Consider the following 18,943-nt stretch of genomic DNA (forward strand, 5'->3'; position numbering starts at 1 on the left):
TCTAAGAAATAGCTGTGCTCATGAAGAAGCTATTAAACGCCCCCTTGCTAACAAAGCTAACTGACTTGTTTAAAGTACCTGTGCATCCTCACTCCACTTTCTGGCTCTACAGGCTGCAAGTAAAGGAACTTAGCCAACACACACATGCTGTCTGTTAAGCTTTCCTCACCCCCATCTTGTGCCATGCCACAACCAGGGGCATCCAAAATGGATCCCATTTCTCTTTTTTCCTTAATACACTGAGACAAACTTTAAGGGTGAACATCAGAGGACATCCACCCCAACTCCAGCATTTCCAGACTCTCCTTTTGGATGTCTGCATTATCTACCCTGTAAACTCTCTCAGACTGCTAAAATCGTGGGATTACTGCTGCTTTTGAGAGTGACTAAAACCTCTCAGTAGTTCCCTAAATATGCCACCAGCCATTACCTTGTGCTTCCAGCCCTTTAGCTGATCTGCTGTTCTTGCTGAATCGGTGGTCTAGTTGTAGCCTTTCAGGGACTAAAATGTTTACTTCTAGTGCAAAAGTACATAATACAGCACTGTCACACATGCAAACTGTATGGTATTTTTTAATGGTTTTGCATCCTCAGAAAGCATGCAGTCTCCAGAAACCTTCCTCTGTATTCACAGGAGAGTCGAGTTTGCCTTCAAACTTCAAATTGTCTGTTCTTTTCTTTCAAATACCCTCTACTTACTTTCCTGCTTCTGAATGCCTCCTCTGTCAGAGCACAGCTTACTTTAAGTCACATGCATATTGGCCCTAATCCCTATTATTTTATTTCTACAAAATTTCCACACCACATTTCAAAGATCACAAATCATCCTTTAGTAAGTCTTGCTCTTGGACGTAACAGTGTCTATTCTCCTGTTGCTTACATATTACTACTGACAACTAAGTGCCTGAATTGACATCCCCCCTTTCCCGCTAATGTCTAGCTCCCATTCATGTAATCAACAACATAGAAACTGGAGTAAATGCATGGGATGGTTTACTTGAGAACTCAAGACTACTTCCAATGTCCAAAAATAACCACTGGGGGGAAAACACACAAAAAACCAAACCATGGGTTAAGCAGCAGAGTGCTGCCTGGCGTAAAGTGTTTCAATGTCTCTTCAATATGTATATAAATGCAATTATAATACAATACAATACATAACCCTCCTTGCCCACATACCATAAACCTCAGTGATCAGGCAGTGGAATATAGTTTATAGAGGCTGCAAAACCCACTAGCCACCAGGGATTATATGTTTTATAATGTTTTAGGGCAGCGACCTCTTAGGCAAGAGTCGCTGCCCTGGGGGCAATATATTTTTTATACGTTTTGGCCCCCCCTGGGGCTAGATCGGCCATGTTTTCGGCCGATCTTGCACCCGGGGGGGGGGGGGGGAGTCGAAACCCACTAGGCCCCAGGGATTGTGTTGTGTGAGTGTGTGTGTGTGTTTAGTGTGTTGGGGGCACCCCTTGGGCAAGGGTCACCCCTCCCCCCCAAAAGGGGGACATTAGTGTTGGCCATTTCTGCCTCCCTTCGGGGCTGATCGGCCTATTTTTCTTAGGCTCAGAATCCACCAAGACGCCAGGAAATTTAATTTTTTTGTTCCCCTTTGTTTTTGTTTTGTGTTGGGGGGGGGGGGGGGCTTTTGCAAGGGTGCTCCCCAAAGGGGGCACAGAACTGTTGGCCATTTCTGCCCCTCTTGGGAGGCAGATCGGCCTATTTCTTGTAGGCCCATCTGCCCCCAAGCAGAATCCACTTAGGCACCAGGGATCTTGTGTATGTGTGTTTTTTTCGGGGGGCGTCCCCTTTGGCAAGGGTCACCCCACCCAAAGGGGGCACATGACTGATGGCCATTTCTGCCCCCCTTGGAGGCAGTTCGGCCTATTTCTTGTAGGCCCATCTGCCCCCAAGCAGAATCCACTTAGGCACCAGTGAAAATTTGGAAATGCTTGGTGGCAGATTTGTATTTGTGATTATAACAGTTTATTTCTCCCTTTTGTTCTAGTTCAAAGCTTTTGCTTCCTTTCCTGTGGATCCTTGCTGTTTTGGCAGTAATTGACCTGTGGTTTGCATAGTTGCATGTTTTAGGTAAGTAAAAGCAATTTACTCCAATGGAGTATTGTTGACATGCATGAATGACATGTTTGTAGGTGGTGTACTCAATGCAGGATTGTGTGTGAAATTGTCCTTAGATTTGTGCACAATGATATTTGTGTTGTCTTATGTCTAATTTGCTTTTTTCTTTTTTTCTTTTTAGTGGGATATCGTTGGTGATTGATGTGTCTGTGCAAAGTAGTTCCTGGTGAGTCTAGCTTTTTCAGGCAAGTGACTGGTATAGTTTTTGAGTATATAACTCTTTTGATAAAGCCACACTTTGTTTATAACTTATTTTGACAGTGTTGGTTATGCACATTTGTAAAGTTACACTTCTTAGAAAGGATCATGTCTAGCAGCAGAGTGACCGCTCAGCAGGTTGTTGGCATGCTTTTTGAGTCGTCTTCTGACCATGATTATGAGACTGACTCTGCATCTGAAGCAGCGGTGTAAGTGAGAGATTCTGGCAGGGAGTTTTCTGTCCAAGAGGGTTTTTCTGGCGAGGAAGCCACTCTCAGAGCAGATGATGGGCCTGTTTGAGAGGAGGACATTGATGTGCCAATAGTGCAGCAGCCTGGGGCTGAAGGGTTTCCCATTGGAAGACCTGACACCTGGATTGCCCCAAACGTGGAGCAGCCACAGTTACCTGCATTTACTGGTCTCCCAGGGTGTAGAGTCAATACAAAAACTTTTTGCCTGTCAATTTCTTTCAGTTGTTTATGGATGATGTATTTTTGGAAGAGATTGTTGAGCAGACTAATTTGTATGCGGAGCAGTATTTGAGGGACAACACTTAGGCCAGACTTAGGCCTCAGTCTAGAGTTGCCAAGCGGATTCCCACAAATCTGAAAGAGTTGAAAAAGTTCCTAGGTTTGACTTTTTTGATGGGGTTGATATGGAAGCCTTCGCTGGCTTCTTATTGGGCTACTAGTCCCTTGATGACAATGGCTATATTTCCTGCAGCCATAGGCTCGTAATCGGTATTTGCTTCTTCTTCGGATGCTGCATTTTGTTGACAATGCTTTAACCTTGCCACGAGATCAGCATGACTGTGACCGTCTTTTTAAGATTAGGCCTATCCTTCACCATTTTGTAGATCGTTTTTTAAAGGTTTATGTTCCAGGGAAATAAATATCTGTAATTGAGTCTTTGGTCCTGTTCAAGGGGCGTTTGGTTTTTAAGCAGTACATTCCTAGCAAGAGTGTATGGAATTCAATTGTTTATGCTGTCGGAAAGTAATACAGGATATGTGTTTAATTTCCGGGTCTACACAGATAGGGATTCCAGTATTGACCCCCCTGGTTGTCCGCCCACTTTTGGAGTTAGTGAGAAAATAATTGTGTGGGAACTTGGTAGATGGCCCGTTTAACAAAGGTCACCATTTGTATGTAGATAACTTCTACACTGGAGTGCAGTTGTTCAAAGAATTGTTCAGAGTGGACACTGTTGCTTGTGGCACAATCCGCTCTAACCGGAAAGGCTATCTAAGGGAGCTTGTCTGTAAAAAACTTGAGAGGGGACAGTGTGGTGCCTTGCGGAATGATGAGCTGCTAGCTCTGAAATTTGCAGACCGAAGGGATGTCGACATGTTAACTACCATACATGATGAGAGTACTTCACCTGTGGCTGTTTGGGGTCAAGTTGCTGAAGTGTGCAAACCTGTGTGCGTTTTAGACTACAATAAGCACATGGGTGGTGTTGATAGAGTAGGCCAGAGGTTGGAACCTTACACTGCTATTCGTAAGTCTTATGTTTGGTATAAGAAGTTGGCCATCCATTTGTTTCATTTAGCAACTTTTAATGCTTTTATTGTGTTCAAGGATTGTTTTCCTTAATCAAGGATGAAATTTGTTACATTTCAGGAGTCTGTGATAGAGAGCCTTATTGTGGTGGAACAGGCAAGAGTTCCTAGAGTAGCAGTGGTGGAGGATATGGCTAGATTGAAAGATCACAACTTTCCTGATCACATTCCTCCCACTCCCAAAAAAGACTTTCCCACTAAGAAATGTAGACTCTGTGCCCGAAGAGGTATTCGGAGGGAGACTTGGAACTACTGCCTAGATTGTCCTTCTAAGTCTGGGCTGAGTGTGGCCGGCTGTTTTAGAAGTTACCACACCCAAAAGAATAGTTGGGAACTACCATGAGTGAAAACTGCCTGTTCTGTTTTGTTTTATATTTTTTGTTCAGTTTCACCGTTGGCATTACTGTCATGCATTTAGTTAAAGCTTTTGAGTTTGTAGTTTTTTACTTATTTGTAATTAGTTAGTGGTCTCTTTTTTGTTTAAAAAAAGTGATGGCGGTGTGCGTGGAGTGGCGCTTGGCTGGCAGTGCCTTGTTGTTCACCAATGCAACACACTGCCAGCCAAACGCCAGTACACACTCCCATCTGCTGGTGTGATTGCTGTATCAGGAATGTGGGAGTATGAAAGTGATGGGCCCTTGAATGGCGCTGTCTGCCGATGCAAGTGTTGTAATGTGCTGGGCCCGCGGCTGGCGGTGTGAATGGTCTTGTGCACATCATGTATGAAAGGTGTGTGAATGGACTGTAAAGCGGTTGGTGCCTTGACGCGGCTTTACAGCTCACGAGCTGTGAGTCATTGGTTCAGTTTTTTGGCCTTTCCTTTATTAACAGTGAATTTCATTTTTTGTGAAGTGTCTTGTTTATAAAATTTGATCTGCTGAACTATCACTCACCCTCGTGCCAAATCCAACCAGTATGTGTGGTAAAAATGACAACACGTGCTCTGCCGTAATCAGGCATTGGAGCACACCCGTGACATGCTCGGTGTCTCGGGTGGGACCCCGATGATAAAGCATGCCACCAACTGTGTTGGTGGGTGAGGGGTCTTCTTAACATAACCTAAGTGTATTTTTTTCACATTTTTAGTGTTTGAACATCACAGAAGAATGTGGACATATCAAAATGATCAATTGCAACACTACCTGTTTTTCAAGGGGGGAGGGGTCACCTGTGTTTTTGGTCCTGGGTGCGGCGGTCACCTAGGGAAACCTACCAAACTCAGACATTTTAAAAAACTAGACACCCAGAGGAATCCAGGGAGGTGATCCTTGCGTGGATCCCCCAACATTTTCTTACCCAGATTCCTCTGCAAACCTCACAATTTGCTTTAAAAAGCATATTTTCCTCACTTTTCTTTAAAGGATCACCACACCGGCACAAATTTCCTACCACCCAGCATTCCCCTCAGTCTTCCAAGCAAAATGATACCTCACTTGTGAGGGTCCCCAAAGTAGAGTCAGTCTAAAAATGTATAAAAGGAAAAAATGTGCCTATCAACTCGCTGTGCTATCCCCTCAATCTCTACACATTTTTGACCTCTTCCTGTTGCAGGCACCTAGGCCACACACACAAGTGAGGTACCATTTGTATCGGGAGACTTTGGGGAATGCTGGGTAGAAAGACATTTTTAGCTCCTCTCAGATTCCAGAACTTTCTGTCACCGAATTGTGAGGAAAAGGTGTTTTTTGGCTAAATTGTGAGGATTGCAAAGGATTCTGGGTAACAGAACCTAGTGAGAGCCCCACAAGTCACCCCATACTGTATTCCCCTAGGTGTCTAGTTTTCAAAAATGCACAGGTTAGGTAGGCTTCCTTAGGTGCCGGCTGAGCTAGAGATCAAAATCCACAGCTAGGCACTTTCCAAAAAACCCATCAGTTTTCAATGTAAAAATGTGATGTGTCTTTGTTGCGTTTTCTGTCGTGGGCATTAGGCCTACCCATGCAAGGGAGGTACCATTTTTTATCAGGAGACTTGGGGTAACACAGAATAGCAGAACAACTGTTATTGCCCCTTGTCTTTCTCTACATTTTTTCCTTCCAAATGTAAGACAGTGTGTAAAAAAAGACATCTATTTGAGAAATGCCCTGTAATTCACATGTTAGTATGGACACCCCGGAATTCAGAGATGTGCAAACAACCACTGCTTCTCAACACCTTATCTTGTGCTCATTTTGGAAATACAAAGGTTTTCTTGATACCTATTTTTCACTCTTTATATTTCACCCAAAAATTGTTGTGTACCCGGTATAGAATGAAAACCCATTGCAAGGTGCAGCTCATTTATTGGCTCTGGGTACCTAGGGTTTTTTATGAACCCACAAGCCCTATATATCCCTGCAACCAGAAGAGTCCACCAGACATAACGGTATATTGTTTTTAAGAATCTGACATCGCAGGAAAAAGTTACAACGTAAAACATGGAGAAAAATGGCAGGTATTTTCACCTCAATTTCAATATTTATTTATTTCAGCTGTTATTTTCTGGAGGGAAACTTTGTAGGATCTACACAAATGATCTCTTGGTGAATTCAGAATTTGGTCTACTTTTCAGAAATGTTTAGCTTTCTGGGATCCAGCATCGGTTTCACACACATATCTGTCACTAACTGGAAGGAGGCTAAAAGCACAAAAAAAAAGTTAAAATTGGGTATTGTCCCAGGAAAATGCCAAAATTGTGTTGAAAAATTGGGTTTGCTGATTCTAGTCTGCCTGTTCCTGAAAGCTGGGAAGCTGGTGATTTTAGCACCACAACCCCTTTGTTGATGCCATTTTCAGAGAAAAAAACCACAAGCCTTCTTATGCAGCCCTTTTTTGGAAAAAACGAAATGTTTGCTGTATTTTGGCTATTTTCTTGGTCTCCTTCAGGGAAACCCACAAAGTCTAGGTACCTCTAGAATCCCAAGGATGGTGAAAAAAAAGGACACAAATTTGGTGTGGGTAGCTTATGTGGACAAAACGTTATGAGGGCCTAAGCACGAACTGTCCCAAGTAGCCAAAAAATGGCCTGGCACATAAGGGGGAAAAGTCCTGGCAGCGAAGGGGTTAAACCACCCATTGCCAACTGAGCAGGCATGGAATAACTGAATAGGTCTTCCACATGCCACTGGCCAAGGAAGGCTTTAAACTAATCCACACCTGCAGGTTCGACAAGCGACACACTTCAACGTGACAATAACAATCAGATATGAGATGATATTAACAAAGCTTATCCCAGCAGATCTCTCCACCATTTCTCCCTCCAACCTATGCCTTCTTAGGACCATAAATTTAAAACAAACTATCTCAGAAAAGACAACCCTGTGAAGTAACTATCTAAGTAGAATATGATCATAAGAAATACCATAAAGTGACCTGCAGAGTTGCTGTAACCTGCCAGCTTGCTGAAAACCATAAACTGAGTGCCTCCTTCTCACACTTCTTTATTCATCACACTGCTAAGCTCTGTGTCCTTTAACACGATAACTGCACCCCGGTGGTCATCATGCGCAACATAGAAGCACTTCCCACAAAGGGTAAAAAGAAAGACAACTCACTTCTAAGCACCTGCGCTACACAGTGAAGTATGCTACCCAGGTAGGCAAACACTTCAGTGCCCCACATAGGGACAGTAAGCACTATATAACTGTTGCAGTAGAATACAATACAACATGAAAACAAATGAATAATTTTGCCTCTTGTCTGAAATAAACTTAAATATAAACTGAAACCCCCCAGGAATTTGAGGCTTTGGGTGGCAAATTACGTGGCCAAAAACAGAAAAATGTGCACCGCAAGATTTAAAAATTCACAGTATTTTTGTGGTGGTCAAAAATGGGCCAGCCACAAAAATACTACTAGGCCTGTGCTCTGTCACTGCTGGAGACTGTGCTATGTCAGTCTGTAACCTTGCAGAGTCTCCAGAAGCACAGTGCCTTCATTTTTAGGGTGTCTGATGCCAAAGAGAGCTGATTCCAGTACGAAACCTCCTCTTTCTGACATCAGGTAACCTGTGTGTGCAGGGCTGGAGCATGCGGGGATTGGGCGGCAGTGAAGGTTGGGGTATGTAAGAAATGCAAAGGAAAAAAAAGTGGAGACATAAGGGTGGGGGTTAGGGATTAACAGGAGACGAGGGGGGCCAGGAGAGATGAGTGCCGTGGAGGGTGGGGAGCAGGAGAGCCTTTGAACGGCCTACAGTGTCTGCAGGGGGTACACAAAGGTGGAGGTGGGCTGCAGGCTAATTGCACAGGAGGGGGCTCTGGGTATCTGAAAGTTAACACCTCTGCTGCGTGCTAACCTGTTTCACCCTCCCTTTACTGGATCAGTTGCAGTTCACAGCCACCAGTAAAGAGAGGGTCAGCCCCATGTTATTTCTTTTTACATACATTTTGCGGGCACTTTTGTAAAAATCACTAGATTTTTAGATAAAAGCTGATTTTAATTTTTTTTTGCAAACGCAAAATCGCGATATCCTTGGGGTCTGATTACTTCCAATAAGAGCTAGTACAAGTAATGGTATCAGCGTTAATGTTTACAGAACCTTTCAACAGACCACAGCTGTTGCAAATGTCTATACCTGAATCACTAAACGGATCTAAAAACTTAGCATAAAACAAACAATTCCGATGGATCGGATTTTGTGCAAAATATGCTTGTCCAGGAGACATACTAGAATGCAGTAAATGACTACTGCGACAGAAGAACTTAAGTACATCAAGGTGATAAAATAGTTCTCAAGTTTCACATATTTCCAAAAAAATGTGTCATGGGAGCAGAACATATAGATTGTGAGATTTCCCTCATCCTTCAGGTACAATAGTTTCACCCTATATGCAGTATCTTCTACTAACAATAGTGGATCCTTATAATTATTTGTATTCACTATATGAGGCACACAGAAAAAAAAAAATAGTTGAAAATTGCATTGCTAAGCGCCGTGCACAATTTTTACAAAATATGTGTACATCGACATTTAGATGGTGTGAGAATGCATCTATCTGGGTGCTGGTACATAGGCGAACCTATAATACACCTGCTAGTGCATACAGATTTAGGTTTCCTAAAAGTGTTTTGATACATGTAAAAGAGACAGCATGAGAAACAAAATGCAATGATACTCCTTACTTTAGGAATGATGGTGGAGTTATGGCTGCTGTTTCACCATTGACATGGAATTGCTTACACCCAGCCAAAACACAACTGAGAGGCCCCAAGAGGTCTGCATAATGGTCTTTAGACGCATCCCTTCATTCCAGTACTGCTCCAGTCCTGATCTACAGAGATCCAAGCACACTCAATCAAAGGCGAGATCAACAGACCTCTGCAGTAATAGTAAAAGCCCTGCATTCATTGGGGATCCGGGACCTACTTAGCCTAATCTAGATCTGTACAAGGACAGAGCTCAGGTCTAGCTGCTTGCTATAGATTTTCCTCTGCAGCCAGACAGGTTAGTGATCACAAATTATTTTTTTGGGTTGGTTGGTGGATGGCTGGTGCCTAAACCTCCACTGGATGGCAAAGCCTGTCATCTCTTTGGTCTGGCTGTCCCTCTAAAATACAACCCTGGTTAGAGATAGTGTTATGAGTACCCCACTGCCAATGGCCCTCTTTCTACTCTTATTAATGGATTTTGAGCAAATACCTTAACAGAGCTGTTTGTTCTGTGGCTGCAAGGCTCAACTAGTCACCCTACAGGGAACATCCTACATTGTCTGGTGGCGGAGGTACTCCCTGCTGAGTCACATTTACATCTCTAATGTGACGAGAAGTTCGGTCAAGAGCGTATACATTAATCCCCATACACATCAACTTCAATGACCCATAAGGTTTCTGCTTCTGATGCAGACACTTTCAGTTCTCTAGTTTTTTAATTATAATTTCTCTTCTGCCCACTTTTTGACCTGCTCTTGGACTACCACATCTGCTATAATTCCTTAAACTAAATTCAGCTGTTTTATTTGACGTTCCTTTAATTTCATCCTCACTGCAGTATTTTAAATTTACAATTGAGCACTTCAATGCTAAATTCCTCTTCTATATTTATTGCCACTATTATCTTCTGAAAGACTTGGGGATTTTTTGCTCCCCGAGGTAGTACTACCTTTTCCATGTAACACACTATGCACATACATTGAGGCACAAATGCTTTCAGACTTAATTCATATAAATGAATGTATGTGGATATTCAAGAAGATGAAGGAAAACGAGAAATCATAAAAGCAACCAGATCTAAAAAGATGGATTCAAAGGGATACCTTGAGTCACAAATATATTAACAATCCAAGAAAGAAATTACTTAAACAGGTGAACTCACTGAAGAACAAAAAAACAAAATATATTTACACTACCATGTTTCAGCTTCTGCACCCTCACATAGCAAAATATTGCTTGCTCATTGAGTGCACTATTGGCAGTGCAGGATTTCCAGAAAGCATCATCTCGATATTCCATTTGAAGTACACCATTAATGCAGCCATGAGAAGTGCTGGGATCAGGTCGTGTTGTCACTGGTTTAGTCTTTCTGTATGTAATGTATGCTGAGTCCACCAGATCCGTCTTGAAGATATGCCACATGTTGGTCTTCATTACTATAATGATTGGCTACATGTCTTACAATTTATTGTATTACCGGTTGCTGAGTTGTAATTCAAAATATGTACGGTAGCCTGTTCATGTTTAGGCTAAATGTTGCTTTTTACGTCTTTTTTTGTATTGGTTTCACAAAAATAACAGGTTGATGGGCAGATAAGATGTACTATTGCCTGAGGTCCTTTCTGTAAGGGAAGGCTCATTAGATTTGTAAATGGTAGCTACAACTGGTGCAATTTTAGAACTACCGCAGAGAACCACTTGATTTGTTACATATTGTTTGATTTCAGTGTTCACAAAAAGTGCTTCTAAATTCGGAGCTCTGTAGCATGCACGTGACCAGTGGGGTTCAGAGAAATATGTTCCAATTTTTCAGAAGTGGACAGTATGGGGAATGTTTTTGCATTGAGTTTTTTGGTTTTAGAAGTTGAGGAAGGATAATGAACCACAAATGGGATACTACCACTTTTATTCCCCTAGTTTGGTACTTGGGTAACTGAAAAGATGTGTCAGTTTGATGTAGTATAATATAAAAAAGGCATGGTACACATTTGTAATAATCATACAAGCTCCTCATTGCTGCAGATGTAGCTTATTCTGCGTGCTCTGCTTTGGAAGATGCTGAGTTTAGTGTAGTGTGGGTGACACAAAGTTGGTATGAGATTCTACGGGCATTTTGTTCAGATATTTTGTTATTTTTCCTTCCTGGATGATGGGCAGCACATAAAAAAGGGAGATGAAGCTGTTGATTAGCATTGCTACTGGTGACATTGGAGGTAGGATGATTATTGTTGCCATAGGAGTTGAATTCTTCCAGCTTGACATCAAGCAGTTTATCTTTCATCATTCTGGTGGTGTGTTTACAAGAGGGTTGAGGTTCCTAGTAAAATGTTGCTAAAGTTCTTGATGGATACTATTAAATATTAATGTTAAGATCTATTAATTGGATCTTATTAAGACCTTACAGTGCTTAGAACCACCACAAGGGAGGCATGAAGCCCTACATAAAACACAATAGAGGGTGCCTGAAATCTCAGTGACATGGTTAGTTAAATGGTAATTAATGAGAATGAAGTGTTGTGTTTTATCTGTTGTTTGGAGTGTCATTGGTAGCGAGGAGAATGTGATTGTGACTGTGAGGATTAGATTATGTGGGGTAGGTGTCTGTTGTATCTGGATGTGGATGAGGATGAGGCTATATGCTGCTGTTATGATGAACATGATGGTTATTACTTAAGAAGTGAGAAGTAGGGGTTATGGCCAGGCTCGCCCAAGACGCAACAGGACTTAAAAAAGAGAGATGCTTGTCTCCATTCCTATTCGAGTCAGGGGCTTGGTTGGCCACGCCTGGGTGGCTGTGGCTTTTTGGGGGATTTTAAGGGGTAACAGGGTAGGCCTGGTCTGGTAACAAACCTAGCATGCAAATCTGGGTATGTGAAGATAGGAGCTTGTATTTGGTAGCAGTAGGTTGATAAGGTACTTGCCGTGGTAGCATATTTCCTGGAAGAGCTGCGCCACAATAGTATTTTTCAGTGTTTGTGAACACACAGGAAGGGCAAGGCCAACTGACCAAGCTTCCAGGCAGACCAAAATCTAACTATCCAGAGGATCCAGTGTTACTTCAGCATTCGTCATCTGCGTGGACGTGGCTTACTGGCCTTCGCTGCAGAATTGTTGAAAGGAATGGGAGCTTAAAAGAATGTTGGTAGAATCTGGTAGAGGCAGAGTATTTATGTACTGAGTAGTGCAACTTGGAAACAAATGCTTCATCTGTATACCCACCTTAAGCTACCTGCGGCTCACCACAGGTAGACAAAAGAGGCATTTCAAGGGCTAGTGAGGCGTGCTTGAGATACTTCAAAGGCACAGGAAAGTCTGGCAGTGGCCTTCTTTCAGAAGGCCAGTGTATCCAGTGATAGCCTAGTCCAGTGCGACAGAAAGAGCACAAAAGTACTTCCCGATCAAAGGCCTCGCGAAATATAAGATGAAACACTTCATCACTGAGCATGTACCAACCATATTTCGTACATGAACATTAAATCAGGGTGTGCAGCTTTGCCCATGACTATAATAATGTGATCTAGGGATTAGGATAGTTCTTGAAATAATTTCATTTTAACCATTTCATCTCTCTGCAGACTCAGATAGGTTTGTGTGAAAAATAAGTCAATGTGTGTTTCACAAACTGAGCTGTCTCCCAGGCCACAGGTGGGCTTTATATCCTGGCCCTCTCTTCAGTCTCACCCCTCACCCGCTGCTCCTCATTATCAAAGTGGTGTGTCTTGTACATAGACTTCAAGGTGCAAACACTCTCAACCAGTGGCTCAAGAAGAAATGAGCCAAGGGAGAAAATTAGCTGTCTAGTTTAGTTTATCTGTCAGATCGAATTACAAGAATTCATCGACACACTCTAAAGAAAAACATTAAAACAGAATCACTTGGAGATATATACATTAAAATGAATTAAAAACGGCAAAAGAAGTCAATAAAAATGTGTAAAAACAGTACACGCACTCAATAAATGCCACGGTTACTTGGGTTTTCTCATACAGCTTGAGGCTCGAATGATTCACAAGGCAGGTTTTTGGGCAGCCAAAGGTTATGTCTCACAAACCAACCTGCTCTCAAACAGCTGGATACGGGTGACACTACCTTTGGATGTATTTTTGATTTTTAAGAAGTGCAACATTCATCCCACAGGGGATATCACGGCGCTATAGCTCACCATGTAGCATATATAGAAATAGTCTGAATAGGAGAAAGAAGACAGACAATTAATTTGGAAAGAGCCATGTTTTAAACTTTTTTCTAAATCTAGGATAATCATTTGTGCAGCGAAGATCTAAAGGCAATAAATTCCAGTGTGCTGTGGCTAGATGGGTGAAAGAGTGGCCTATGGCCCTTCGTTTTTTCACTCGTATAGTTTTAGCAAGGGCAAAGTTCGCAGATCTCGGGTTCCTAGTAGGAGTATAGAACTCCATTTTAGATTGAAGGATCGCAAGACCTCAGTTCTAAAAAGCCCGGTGTGCATGGCACAAAAGTTTGAATTTAGCCCTCATCCGGATAGGCAGCCAATGAAGAGTCTTAAGGCATGCAGAGGAAGAGTTCTACCTCCCTTTGTCGCAGATGAGTTTTGCAGCCATGTTTTGAATCACCTCCAAGACGGGGAAATGATGGTCTGACTTACCAACGTAATGTATGTCAGCTTGACCAATCCGCTAGGCCTCCTGGTGGTGTCTAATTCCCATATTTAAGCAGAGCGGTTTGATCCACTTTGCTGGTGCAATTGGTGAAAAAAAGAACATGCTGAGCATCTTGGCGTGAAGCTGACACACTGGACAACTGTCCTTGTTGAACAGGGAGCTGGACCAGGTGCTCGTAACTGAGGCCAATGGAAGGGTGCGTAGCCTTAACTGAGAGTAAAGCTTCATTTGGAGGTCAAGGTACTCTCCAAACTTCAACAGAGCTACCAGTGATTGAGGCAGGCTCGAGCCAGGACTAAAAGTCTGGATGAGAAAGTGAGCTCAATTCGTGCAGATTCCAGGGAACCGCAAGCCCCTCTTTTACGGAATGGCAGGTTGAGCCACGACAGGAAGATGAAGAGTAATTGTGTGAAATGGGGGTGCTATGCGACCGGGATGGCAAAAGAAAAACAATGTGTAACATACTGTAAACCATTTCAGCTCTTTCCATATGATGGATCTGCCACTGTATGAAATGCAATTTTAGGCACCACATCCAGTAATTTGTTTCTCCTGTTTCGATGCCCATGAGAGATCTTCTCGGTGAATGGGCCTCGGAGCCTCTGCCTTCCTGAAAGAGGAACGGTGGCGTTTTTTTTTTGTTACTAAGGATTGATGTTAAAAGCAAGTCACTGTTTGGATTCTAATGAGAAATATTGATTTCTTTTCCTTCTCCTCACCCCTATTCATTTTGTTTCCCATTTATCAAGGCAGAATTTCTTGCCGTAATTGGCTTTGGATAGCTCCAAGCAAAAATCCAGGTCTGGTGAATGTTAATTTATGAAAATTGGATTTTTTATTTGTAACTTTGCACATATTCCCTTCCATAACATTAACACCAACTAACCCACTATTAGGACCCGAGAGCCCATCGCTGGTAGTTCTAGGGCGGCACTGAAACATTGCTTAACTGTGTAATCTGGTTTCTATTACAGAAGAGTCACTGTCATCTGAACGTGCCACACGGATTTATGAATGTTTGCAGGTCTAAATATTGTCACTACCAAAAGCTGAATAGAAACAACTCTATTTTCTTTACATTCCACTCAGCATTGCTACCGTCTTACTAATCAAATGTGCATGTGCTTGACTGACACCAAACCCCAGTGTCAGCATGGTAAGCACGGGCCAGGTTCACAATCCTGGTTTCCCTGAGTAATTGTGGTTCACTTCTGCAGTAAATCACACCTACGTCAGGAGTAAGACACAACCACAAACAGGAGCATGAGGCGCCTCTGCATGCCTTGTATTCTCTGCTTCGGGATGGTAAAGAAGGTGCAACAGCTTTCCTCGGGCAACACAAGGTCGACAAAGGTCATACCTGACACACACCACTTTAGAGAAGATTGTTTCTGGGAAAAAGAGATGCATCGCTTGCAGCCCAGAACTTAATTTGTAATGAAATAAAGACCTGGGCCCTTGTCGGGAGACCACTGCAGTTTGCACCACCCATTGCCAATGCCAGTGCTACCAATGACAATTCAGACTTTTTATACATTAAAAATTAGTGATACCAGCCGCCCAAGCTATTCTTTTATGCTTAGGGCGGCAGGTATTAGCCAGTTTTTAATGTATATAGAAATATTAAACAACTGTTTCATCACAAAATTAAACAAACAGCCCCACCATATGGCTGGCTGTCAAGTACAGGTGTTAACAATTAAGTGCCAGTGCCCAGCACCGGAGGCCACCGGCACAAATTAAGCACTGTTCTGGATTAGGTTTTCACAGGTGATAACAGCGTATCAGACACAACCACATCTCACTTGCCCGGCATGCTTGGCTTTGACACCAAATGGAACGGAAAATCTCCTTTAAGGCCCTTGTTCTCGTATGCAAAAACATTCGTGGCTCTGCATGGGCCACTGCCTCAAACATATCCCCTTGTGCTCACTCCTTTCTTCATGCTGTGCCAGGTACATGGGCTGGTGTAAGGCTTGTGCTATCCCAGGCCAAGTGAATTGGGCGCTGGGCTCACATTTATTGTTTTCAGGAGTGATCTGGCCCTCTTCGACCTCGGTAGCGGCCTCCTTTGGCCTCACTCAAGAAACAGCCTCCAAGCACAGCGCATGGTAGTTCTGACTCGACAATTAAAGGCCTTATCTGTGGAAGGTTTTGTCATCACAATGTTTTGAACTCCGTTTGTGCTCCAGGAGGGTACTGGACCACAAATCCAAGTCCTATTCATGATGCTGCTCTATAAGTTACAATGTTGTATCCCGCATGTTTAGATAGCAAAAAACACTCCAGCTGGTGAACCAAGCATTAAGTCTGGTCAGCTGGTTCAATACCCCAAGCTGTGGGGAAAGGAAGAGACAAAACAGGACGAAAGTACCCATGAACCAACATCTCCAGCTCTCTCCCTCTAACCTCCTAGCGTCCGAGATGCCACACAAGTGTGCTGGGGAATGTTTTCAATGGGGCAGACTAGCACTGATTTTACATTTACACAATGCCACTGCCAATTAGAAATATACAGTCATTATATCATCACTGCGCTTGCATTGCTACAGTGTGAGGGATTTATGAAATCACATTTTTATATCTTCCTGGGGTCGTTCAGCATCACACGTTGGAACACACTTGCCTATTATTTCATAATCTTGGCATTGATCCACCTCTACCTCTTCCTCCACTGGCTCAGACCATACACTTTATTAATCATCCCCCGACAGTGATTTGAGCAGTTTCAATTAGAAGAATAAACAAGTCAATTCTAGTCAGGCGGCCATGGATTTCCTACTAGAAACCTCAATGCCTAGGCATTTTTAATTGCTCCAGCCAGGATGAGCTATGCAATGCTATCCATCTCTAGGCTCATCTCATAAATCATATGCATCCCTGCTCTTCAGCTTAAATGATAGTTGCTCAAGACATGCTGCAGAATTATGCTGAAGGTCTCAAGAGAATTGCAGGAGTTACTACTGGGTGTCTGTTTTTCAGCAGTTTGAACCCAAAAAGGGTTGTAAGTGTTTTGTAGTCATTAAGGAACTTTGCACTAAAAAAGCCCGAAGATTTAATCAGCGGATACATACATATAATTGACAGGAGAAGTGGGCAAGCTGGTGATAAAGTATTAATTACAAACCTCAAGTGCATCTCCGACGGGGAGAGGAACTAGTGAACACCAGGCAGCATTGAAAAAAATGCCTATGTGTGAGAGAGGGGGAAGGGCTTGGAGGGGCTGGGCCTGGAGACGGGTGGGATTTTGACCCTGACACTTCAGGGTCTTGGACGGGCCGGGTTGGAGAACGGGGAGGGCTTTGAGCCTGTCACTGCCTGATCAGCCATGAAGGGGCAATGGAGAGTCGGGCCATCGTGAAGGGGTGATGGTCTGTGTCTGGCAGTTGTGTGATCGAACAACGCATGCCTTTAGTCCCCGGTCATTACAACGACCGCAACACTACCACACGTCTTTACAACGATAATGTTTACCCCTAATATGCCCTTACCGAGCAGGCCTTTACAATGAAAATGCAATTGTAGAAGCATGTTTGGTAAAGGCATATGTGTGATAAAAGTTTATCTTTAAATGTACTGTGTGTATATATATATATATATATATATATATATATATATATATATACACACATATATAGAATACCAAGAATTTTCACCGCACTCCACGAGGTACCACCAGATGGTTGTTACTGCAATAAAATACACGTTACTGGTACCTCGTGGAGTGCGGTGAAAATTCTTGGTATTATATAAATTTCGAGATTGGTCCTCTCTGTCACTGGGTACCGGCAGTGGAGAGCGCCGCCCAGGATCTCCTCAAACACTTTGTTTTATAATATATATATATATATATATATATATTATATATATATATACACACACACACACACACAAATATATATATAGATTTATTAGTACACAAATAGATAAAAATTTAAATTTATATAATTGTATATATATTACATACATACATATTATACACGAGTGTACAGATATATATATATATATATATATATATATATATTAACCTAAACCCAAAAAACACTCCCTACACAAAAACCCATACTCACAACCCTAAAACCTCCTTACCACCCAAAAACCCATACCCACCCTAAAACCTAAAAAAAACACTTACCACCCAAAACCCATATCTACCCTAAGCTCTAAAAAAACACTTACCACACAAAGGCATATACCATGCACAAAACTAAAAATACCCTACCCCCCAAAACCACCCTGAGCTGGACAACCTTTCTGTGCCCCAGCTCTCCTTGAGTTCACCATGTGATGCCAGCTCTACACCGGGTAAAGATTGCTGATACTGTGTGGCACACAGTAGTTCAGTGTGAGTTGGCAGGTCTGCTGATGTTCTACAATGTTTTGGTGTTTCACAGGAGGAGTAGTGGCTGTCATACTATTTGGCCCAGGACAAATATGAGCAGATCAGTACATCGGGAACAAAGGCCCATTTTGCACTGATACATGAATCACTGAGTCAAACCGGAACCCATGAGCATAATGGAGGGGAAACACTGAGGGACAATTAAACCGCTGCATCGTGACTCTCTGCAGGAAGCCCACTTGAATCCTGGGAAGAGCTGTTAAGGCTGCAACAAAAGTAGGTGCAATGAGACTCTGCATTCACCTTTGTAGGGACAGAGGCATTCACAGAATTTCTCCTGGCCCGCTCCCACTCTGCACCCTTTAGGGGGTGCTGACTTAGACAGTAGGGTGGTCTCTAGGGGTTTCCTGTGATTCTCCATTTCCACTCCCAAATGATGTCTACAGGAGGGAGATGGGGCCCAAACTCTACGCACAAACGCCTGTATTTCATGTAAGCCCTACTAGCAATCAGGTAGACACTGTCTTCAGGCCATTCTGGTGGGCCATAGGGGAGCCAATCTTATTGGCCTAAACGCTCTCTGAGGACAAAATGAACCAACTTTGCAGCTTAGGAAGATGATGGGGGCACCACATATTATACACGTTCAGAGTTACTCAAGGAGGCTGAGTGGTCTCAGTGAGTGGAAAAAATCTCAAAAATTCTTCCAATCCTCCTCTGTGTGGCAGGCAGTCTACCACACCCTTCGCCCCAAGGAAGAGTACTTTTAGGTCTGACTTTGTTACAGACATGTGCTGTAGAGAATGTTATGGAATAATGAAGTAAACATAGAATTGCCAAGACACAGCAGAGCCTTAGTTCCTCATACACAGACAGTACCCCAACTGTGACAAAATACCAACATGACTGACTTGCTCCAGTACCACTAGCGTGCCTACC

At 42.9% G+C, this 18,943-nt stretch overlaps 1 protein-coding gene and 1 long non-coding RNA gene across 2 annotated transcripts in view; one reads left to right on the forward strand and one right to left on the reverse strand.

Moving 5' to 3' along the window:
• The window catches only part of LOC138274394 (uncharacterized), an 86,711-nt gene extending 84,402 nt beyond the window's left edge, over positions 1-2,309 (forward strand). Inside the window, exons 2-3 of the long non-coding RNA XR_011200379.1 lie at positions 2,006-2,088; positions 2,258-2,309. This is a non-coding gene — a long non-coding RNA (uncharacterized lncRNA). The remainder of the gene's footprint in view (positions 1-2,005; positions 2,089-2,257) is intronic.
• SAMD12 (sterile alpha motif domain containing 12) overlaps positions 1-18,943 on the reverse strand; it is a 1,150,632-nt gene that overhangs the window by 147,922 nt on the left and 983,767 nt on the right. The window lies entirely within an intron of this gene.

The sequence above is a fragment of the Pleurodeles waltl genome, chromosome 2_2, assembly GCF_031143425.1.
Source record: "Pleurodeles waltl isolate 20211129_DDA chromosome 2_2, aPleWal1.hap1.20221129, whole genome shotgun sequence".
Taxonomy (NCBI): domain Eukaryota; kingdom Metazoa; phylum Chordata; class Amphibia; order Caudata; family Salamandridae; genus Pleurodeles; species Pleurodeles waltl.